The following is a 7,498-nucleotide window of genomic DNA, read 5'->3' as shown; positions in this document are numbered from 1 at the left end:
GAGGGCCTGGCACTGTGGTTCAGTGGGCTAGGCCTCCGCCTGCAGTGCTGGCATCACATATGTCCTGGATGCTCCTCTTCCGATCCAGCTCTCTGCTGTAGCCAGGGAAAGCAGTGGAAGATGGCCCAAGTGCTTGGGCCCCTGCACCTGCATGGGAGACGTGGAAGAAGTTTGTGGCTCCTGGCTTTGGCTCGGGACAGCTTTGGCCATTGTGGCCATTTGGGGAGTGAACCAGCGGATGGAAGACCTTTCTCTCTCTGTCTGTAACTCTAACTCTCAAATAAATAAATAAATAAATAATCTTTTTTTTTAAACAATCTGAAACTTTGAAGGGTTCTGACTTGGTACAAGGGAGGGCCCTGCTGCCAGGATGAACAGTTTCCACATGAAATTTATGTTTTAAAACACTCTTCTATGCTATCTCTGACCCAAATTTTAGCACAAGTTTTTTTTTTTTTTGTTTGTTTGTTTTTTTCATTTCATTTGCAGGGGTTGAAATATAAAGGAACCATTGTCCAAAGGCAAGTGACATCTGCTTTAAATTTGTCTTCCTTAAAGTCATTCATAAAAGACTGAATTCCCATTCTTCTTTTTAAATAGATGATTTTCCTCAGCCCTGAGGGTCGCCGGGAAGCTTTCATTTCCCAGTGGACAAGAGCAACTGCGTCTTCTTGGTCATGGTCGGGATGAGGTGCATGTGGTCATCCACAGACTTGATCATACAACCGTCCAGCTGCTGCCTGGCCTGTAGCCCCTTCTTCCCTGCATCTACTGAATCTTTGGTTTTGTTGTCGCAGTGCATGTTGTACCGGGCCAGGTGGTCTTGGAACTTCTCCAACTCACTTGTTCCCAAGCCCTGGATTTGAGTCAGACACATGGCAGGGTTTGATGCACTGGTGTGCCTGCTGCCTGGATACCCGGACGTCCTTACAACAGCAGGTGCTGCACTGGAACACGAGGCCCTGCATCTTGTAATGTTCTTCCTTTCCAGATTCTTCATGAGGGAGTCGACAGCCTCCTGCATCCAGAGCTGCTACAGCTCTGCCATTGCAACCTGCATCCCAGTTTATAAATACTTTGGTGCAGTTCTTTACATTTTAATGTTTCAAGGGCTTAGAATATTTCTTTACTAATGAAAAATTTCAAATATTAAAAAAGTCGAGAGAGTAATATAAACCCTTATTGACCTATCATTTAGTTTCTTTTTTAAAAAGATTTATTTATGTACTTGAAAGAGTTATACAGAGAGAAGGAGCGGGGGGGAGGGGAGAGAGAGAGAGAGAGAGGTGTCTTCCACCTGTTGGTTCACTCCCCAACTGGCCGTAATGGCTGGAGCTGTGCAGATCTGAAGCTAGGAGCCAGGAGCTTCTTCTGGGTCTCTCATGGGACTGCAGGAGCTCAAGGCCTTGGGCCATCTTCTACTGCCTTCCCAGGCCACAGCAGAGAGCTGGATTGGAAGTGGAGCAGCCGGGACTCGAACTGGTGCCCATATGGGATGCTGGCACTGCAGGTAGCGGCCTTACCCACTACGCCACAGTGCCGGCCCCTATCATTCAGTTTTTTTTTTTTTTTAAGATTTATTTATTTATTTGAAAGTTGGAGTTACACAGAGAGAGAAGGAGAGGCAGAGGCAGAGGCAGAGGCAGAGAGAGAGAGAGAGAGAGAGAGAGAGAGATCTTCCAACCACTGGTTCACTCCCCAGTTGGCCGCAACGGCTGGAGTTGTGCCGATCCAAAGCCAGGAGCCAGGAGCTTTCTCCAGGTCTCCCATGCAGGTGCAGGGCCCAAAGGCTTGGGCCATCCTCTACTGCTTTCCTAGGCCACAGCAGAGAGCTGTATTGGAAGCGGAGCAGCCGAGACTCAAACTGACGCCCATGTGGGATGCCAGCACTGTAGGCCAGGGCTTTACCTGCTATGCCACAATGCTGGCCCCTATCATTCAGTTTCAGCAATCATCAAGGTATAGTCAGTTTTACTTTTTAAAAAAATCTATGATCCTCTTCTGTTTCTGGGCACTCTCTTTCCCATCCTTTCAATCTCCCACACTAGTTTATTTTGAAGCTAACCCATTATACTACATTTCTTCATCTGAAAAGCTTCAGAAGGTATAATAATGTTTCTGGTGTCAAGTGGAAAGGGTAATTAATTAATTAATTTGCTCAATGACTTGTTGATGGACATTGAACTATACTCAGGAGAAAGAGTGATTTAAAAACATGAATGCAGGACAGGTACGGCATAGCAGGTGAAGCTGCCGCTTATGACACGGACATCCCATAGTGGAGCACTGGTTTCAGTCTCAGCTGCTTTGCTCTGATCTAGTTTCCTGACAATGTGCCTGGGAAAGAAGCGGAAGATGGCCCAAAGTACTTGACCACCTGCCATCCATGTGGTAGACCAGGATGGAGTTCCTGGCTCCTGGATTTTGCCTGGCCGTTGCAGCCATTTGGAGAGTGAACCAGCTGATAGACTTTCTCTTTCTCTCTCTTTCTCCTTCCTCTCTCTCTTCATTTTCCTCTGATGCTCTTTCAAATAAATAAAAAAATCTTTAAAAATGTACACATTGCATATTCTCTTGGAGTCTATATTCAACTGGACATTGACGTTGCTATGTGAGTGACCTTAGTTACCTAACGTCTTACATTCTCTTTTTTTCAGTTTCTTCATATGTAAAAAGGGAATAGGAGTGATACCTTACTGAGATGATTGTTGTGAAGAGTAAATGGATGATGTATGGTAATTTGGGCATCAAAATGATTGACTGAGAGTGGACATTTGGCACAGGTGTTAAAATGCTGCTTGAGGCACCCACATTCCATATCGGAGTGCTTGGGTTTGAATCCTGGCTCCACTGCTGATTCCAGCTTCCTGCTAATGCACATACTGGGAGGCAGTGGGTGATGGCTTAAATTCTGTGGTCTCTGTCACTCGTGTGGGAGACCCAGGAGGAGTTCTGCGATCTTGCTTTAGCCGGGCTCAGCTGTACCTGTTGCAGGCATTTGGGAAGTAATCCAGTAGATGGAAGATCTCTATCTTTATCCCTCTCTCTCTCTCTCTCTCTCTGCCTTTCAAATAAAAATTTACAAATTGATTGTAATTGATTCAGACACACTTAATCTATTGAAAATCTGTGAGTTCATATAATACTTAAAGAAGAAATCAGAAAAACTCATGTCTCTGGTTGAAATTCCTATCAATCCATCTTTTTACACTGAAAGTTGATAAAGGGAAAGAATTTATACATTTTAAAAATAGAAATTTTACTTTAGAGAAGCTGAATAGCCTTTGCTATTGAAGGAAATCTCTAATTTATAAAAGACTGAGCTAGTAAATTTAGCTAGTAACATATAATTAGAAAATCATTAGTTTGCCATCCCTAAGGAATGGGATGTATTGATTCAGAAACAGATAAAACCATCAGGCCATTACGTTAATGGTTGACAGGTAGGTTGACCATTCATCCCATTTTGCCTGAGATGGTCCTAATTTATGACTCTTGTCCATTCTTATTTGTGAATAGTGCCCCTTTCATTTTTGAACATGATGTTTTGGATGTTAAATTATAGGGTCACCCTACTGATAAGGAACTGGACATTTGTATGAAGCCAAAGTAGGAGCATGCAGAAAATATTGATTACAATCAGAAAATTACAACAGAAAAAATTACAATAGAAAAGAATGTCACAATAGCTGTCATCACCTTTTACTCAGTGTCAATCTTAGAACCACCAATGGTAGGACAATCAGACATTCATGTATTTTCTGATGTGATATAACTGAAATATGTGCACTAGCTATAAAGTTCTTTTAATATGAAGTTGATTGAATCTGATCAGATCTTCAGATCTAACTTCCTGCTTATAGGAAATGTAAAAATTTGGAGAAGTAATGAGACAGATCTAGAAGGTGAAACTAGCGTGGTCTTCAGCCAGTCAGTGTCATGCTAAAAGAGATTGATGTAGGTAAAAAGGGTCTGGAGGAACACAGCAACTCGATGCATTGCGCAGTTCTAAGTTGGATCCTGGTTTGGCCAAACCAGCTGGAAGGGACATGCTGGGGACAGCTGGCAAAGGTTGAATATGGATTTGGTATCGTTAATTTTGGTAGGTATGAAAATATTGTTTGCTGCTTAGAAAATCACGGGATTTAAAAATGCATACTGAAATATTTAGTATGTCGAAAGTTAGGATGCCTGGAATTTCATGAAAATACTTCAGCATTAAAATTATAAAGAGAGTTGGTAGGTTAAAAGATAAAATATGTAAAACATTTATAAAATGTTCAAAGTTATGATATGTAAAAACAAGTAGCTGGAATGTCTTGAAGACGTTTAGACCACCAAAGACTATAGCAGGGGGAATTACTTTGACGGGGTAGCAGAGGTTAGATACTTCCTCTGGAGAATGGCTCCTTGAGGAAGTAATGCATAAACTGAGACTTGAAAGGGTGTCTGACCCAGTGGTCTCCTCCGAGAGTCAGCCCCTGTGTAATCACCTTCTTTTAAGTGGGTGTGGAACGACTGACTTGCTTGTGATGAACAGAATATGGGCAAAAATGATGGAAACCCACTTCCCATATTAGGTTGTGAAAAGGCTGTGGCTTCTATCTTGGGCATTCTGCATCTTAGATTGCTTGTCCTGGGAGGACACTGCAGAGCTGCGATCATTCCTACAGAGCAGCCTACATGGCACGTCCTCCGTCTGACAACCTGTGAGGAACCGACACAAGCCAACCAGCAGGTGAGTGAACTCAGAAGCTGAGCCTTCAATGAATGGCAGGTGAGTCTTGCAGCCTGGTCGACATCCTGATGGTGTCCTCATGAGGAACACGGGGCCAGAGTCTCCTAGGCTGTGCCTGGATTCCCGACTCATGGAAGCTGTGAAAAAATTAGTTGTGTTTCTTCAAGCTCCTAGGTTTGGGGATGTTTGTTATGCAGCAATAGGTACTTAATACAGATAGGAGAGAATTGTTTGAGTGAAAGAGGGCAACACAAGCAATATAGGCAGAGGCAAAACACAGGAAATGAGTGTCCCAGGTGAAAAGAAGGGGTACCTTTGAGGAAGTGAAAGGAATCATATGTGAGCAGAACTTGGAACGTCATGAGAAAGATGGAGCCGTAGAGCTGGTATGGGAGAGATTTGAAAGCTACAAAGACCACATCAAAATCTGTTCTTTATACCAATAGGTAACAAGGAGCCATTAAAGATGGAGGTGAGGGCTGCTTTCGAAGCTGAATCGCAGCTTCACAGGGGGCGAGGGTGACAACTAATGGGGGGAAGAGTTGAATCATCCAGGGGCGGTTCTGAAAAATGGATGCCAGCGCATTTCTCAGTTCAGATTCTGAAAAGGTCTCCCATGCTCTGGGCCTTTCTCTGATTACACAAAACTGGCACAGAGATCAACCCATGAATCAACACCACGTAATACCCAGGAACCAGCTCGAGTTTTCTCTCTGAAGAATTTGTAGCCAGAGATAATGAGAGGTTTGGCAGAGGCGGGTGGCTACCCTGGAGGGAAGTGAGAGCTGAGTGTTGCCCCTAAATTCATGAATAGAGTGAAAGGAGGAGCAGGTTTGCAGAATGAGGAGACCAGAGCAAAGGGCAACGAGAGATGAAGAGGAGCCTCAGCATGGCCTCTGAGAGGAAAAGGAGGCAGGAGGGAAGCTGGTGCCCTCCTCCCAGCGTTGCAGTCGCTGTGAGAGTCAGGGTGATGGTGTCTGTCTGTCTGCCTGTCTGTCCGTGGGTTTCAGGAGTTCTCAGTTTCCTTGTCAATATGTAGTTTACTCATACGAATGTGCAATTCTTTGTAGCAGCAACAAGAAAAATAGAAGAGATTTCTGCACCATGATTCAATAAGCAATTTGACCTCTACACATTAAAAAAAAAAAAAGTGTGTTGGGGGAGGGCTGGTAGATTCAAAGTTTGTAGAAAATGGAATTAAAAGAAGTTGATTTTCATTTATTTTCATCTTACTTGAAAGATAGTGAGAGAGAGATTTTCCATCTACTGGCTCACTCCCCAGTCGCCTGGAACAGCCAGGGCTGGGCCAGGCTGAAGCCAGGAGTCAGGAACTCCAACCAGGTCTCTCACAGGAGTGGCAGGAACCCAAGTGCTTGAGCCATCGTCTACTGCCTCCCTGGGTGCACATTAGCAGGAAGCTGGATCAGAAGGAGAGGAACCAAGATCCAAACTCCAGTATGCGACTCAGGTGCCCCAAGTGGCATCTCAGCTGTCCCACATGCCTGCTCCAAGATTCAACGTTTTTTGAATGAATATGTGTTTTCTAATTATAAGCAGCTGACTTAACAGATGTGGCACTTCCGGATTTTATGGAGGGCGAACTATACATTTAATCTACTTAAAAATAAGATAACAATGCAATGAAATATCTCAAACTATATTTAGGTATAGATAACATGATAGAAGTCAGTAGATAATGAACTTTCAGTGGATCTGCAAGGAGTTTTTTCACACTGTTTTCATCCTTTTTAAATGCCAGTGACTCACTTTCCACAGGGTGCCCACTTTGAGTCAGTGTTCTCAGTAGTGGGGATTCAGCTGTAATGAGCCCTCCATGCCAGTATTATTTTCAGAGTAAGTTGGCCAGCACTTGGGGATGAATACTGATGTTGAAAAAAGAAATCGAACGCCCCACTTTTAGTTTTTTGTTCAAATGTCACATCTTTACTGAAATGTTACCATCCCTTCTCCAATTACTCATGCTCAGAACTCTGTGTTTAGCACTTACCACATTTTATCAGACTTAACTGATCTGGAATATTCAGCTGAGAGTCAGGAGAACGTGGCACTTTTTATCGAAATACAATTCACAGACAACAAAACCCACCATTCGACGTGACCTCTCAATGGGTTTTCATGTAGTCACAGAATTGGGCCACCATTACCACTACCCAGTACCAGAATCTGGTTAGCATCCAAGAGGGACTTCAGGAGCATGTCGTCACCTCCAGTTCCTCACTGCCCTCTACCACTTACTCTCTTTTCTGTCTATAGAGTCACCTATTCTGAACATTTCCTAGAAACGAATCATCCCATCTGTAGCTATTTGTGTCTGGCTGCTTTCACATACTATATTTTCCAGGGTCATCCATGTTGCGGCATATATCAGTACCTCATTCCTTTTTACAGCTGAACATATCCCATTGTATGGATGTAGCACATTTTCTAAACCACTCATCGGCTGATAGACGTTAGATTATCTCCACTTCTTGCCTATTATGGATACTGGTGCTATGAGCATTTTTCTGTGGACTCAATTATTTTGGATCATAATTAAAAGGGGGACTTTTGTGCCACACTGCCTTCTGGTTAAGACCATGCTTGCTACTTACTAGCTGTGGGATTTGGGGCAAGTTACTTTCTTGCCTCATTCTTATATATTAACTGGCTATGCATAGGACTCACTTCTTGTTTTGTTGTTTTTTTTAATATTCTTAGAATTGTATCTGAAAACTATATTTAATCTGTTAAAAACTGAAA

At 43.2% G+C, this 7,498-nt stretch overlaps 1 pseudogene; it reads right to left on the bottom strand.

The window, feature by feature from the left end:
• Positions 1-497: 497 nt before the first annotated feature.
• Positions 498-1,324, bottom strand: LOC133758552 (protein FAM136A-like; annotated as a pseudogene).
• Between the last annotated feature and the right edge of the window lie 6,174 nt (positions 1,325-7,498).

The sequence above is a fragment of the Lepus europaeus genome, chromosome 4, assembly GCF_033115175.1.
Source record: "Lepus europaeus isolate LE1 chromosome 4, mLepTim1.pri, whole genome shotgun sequence".
NCBI classification, from domain to species: Eukaryota; Metazoa; Chordata; class Mammalia; order Lagomorpha; family Leporidae; genus Lepus; species Lepus europaeus.
The sequence above is the reverse complement of the archived record's forward strand: the minus strand, read 5'-3'. Positions and strand labels throughout refer to the sequence as shown.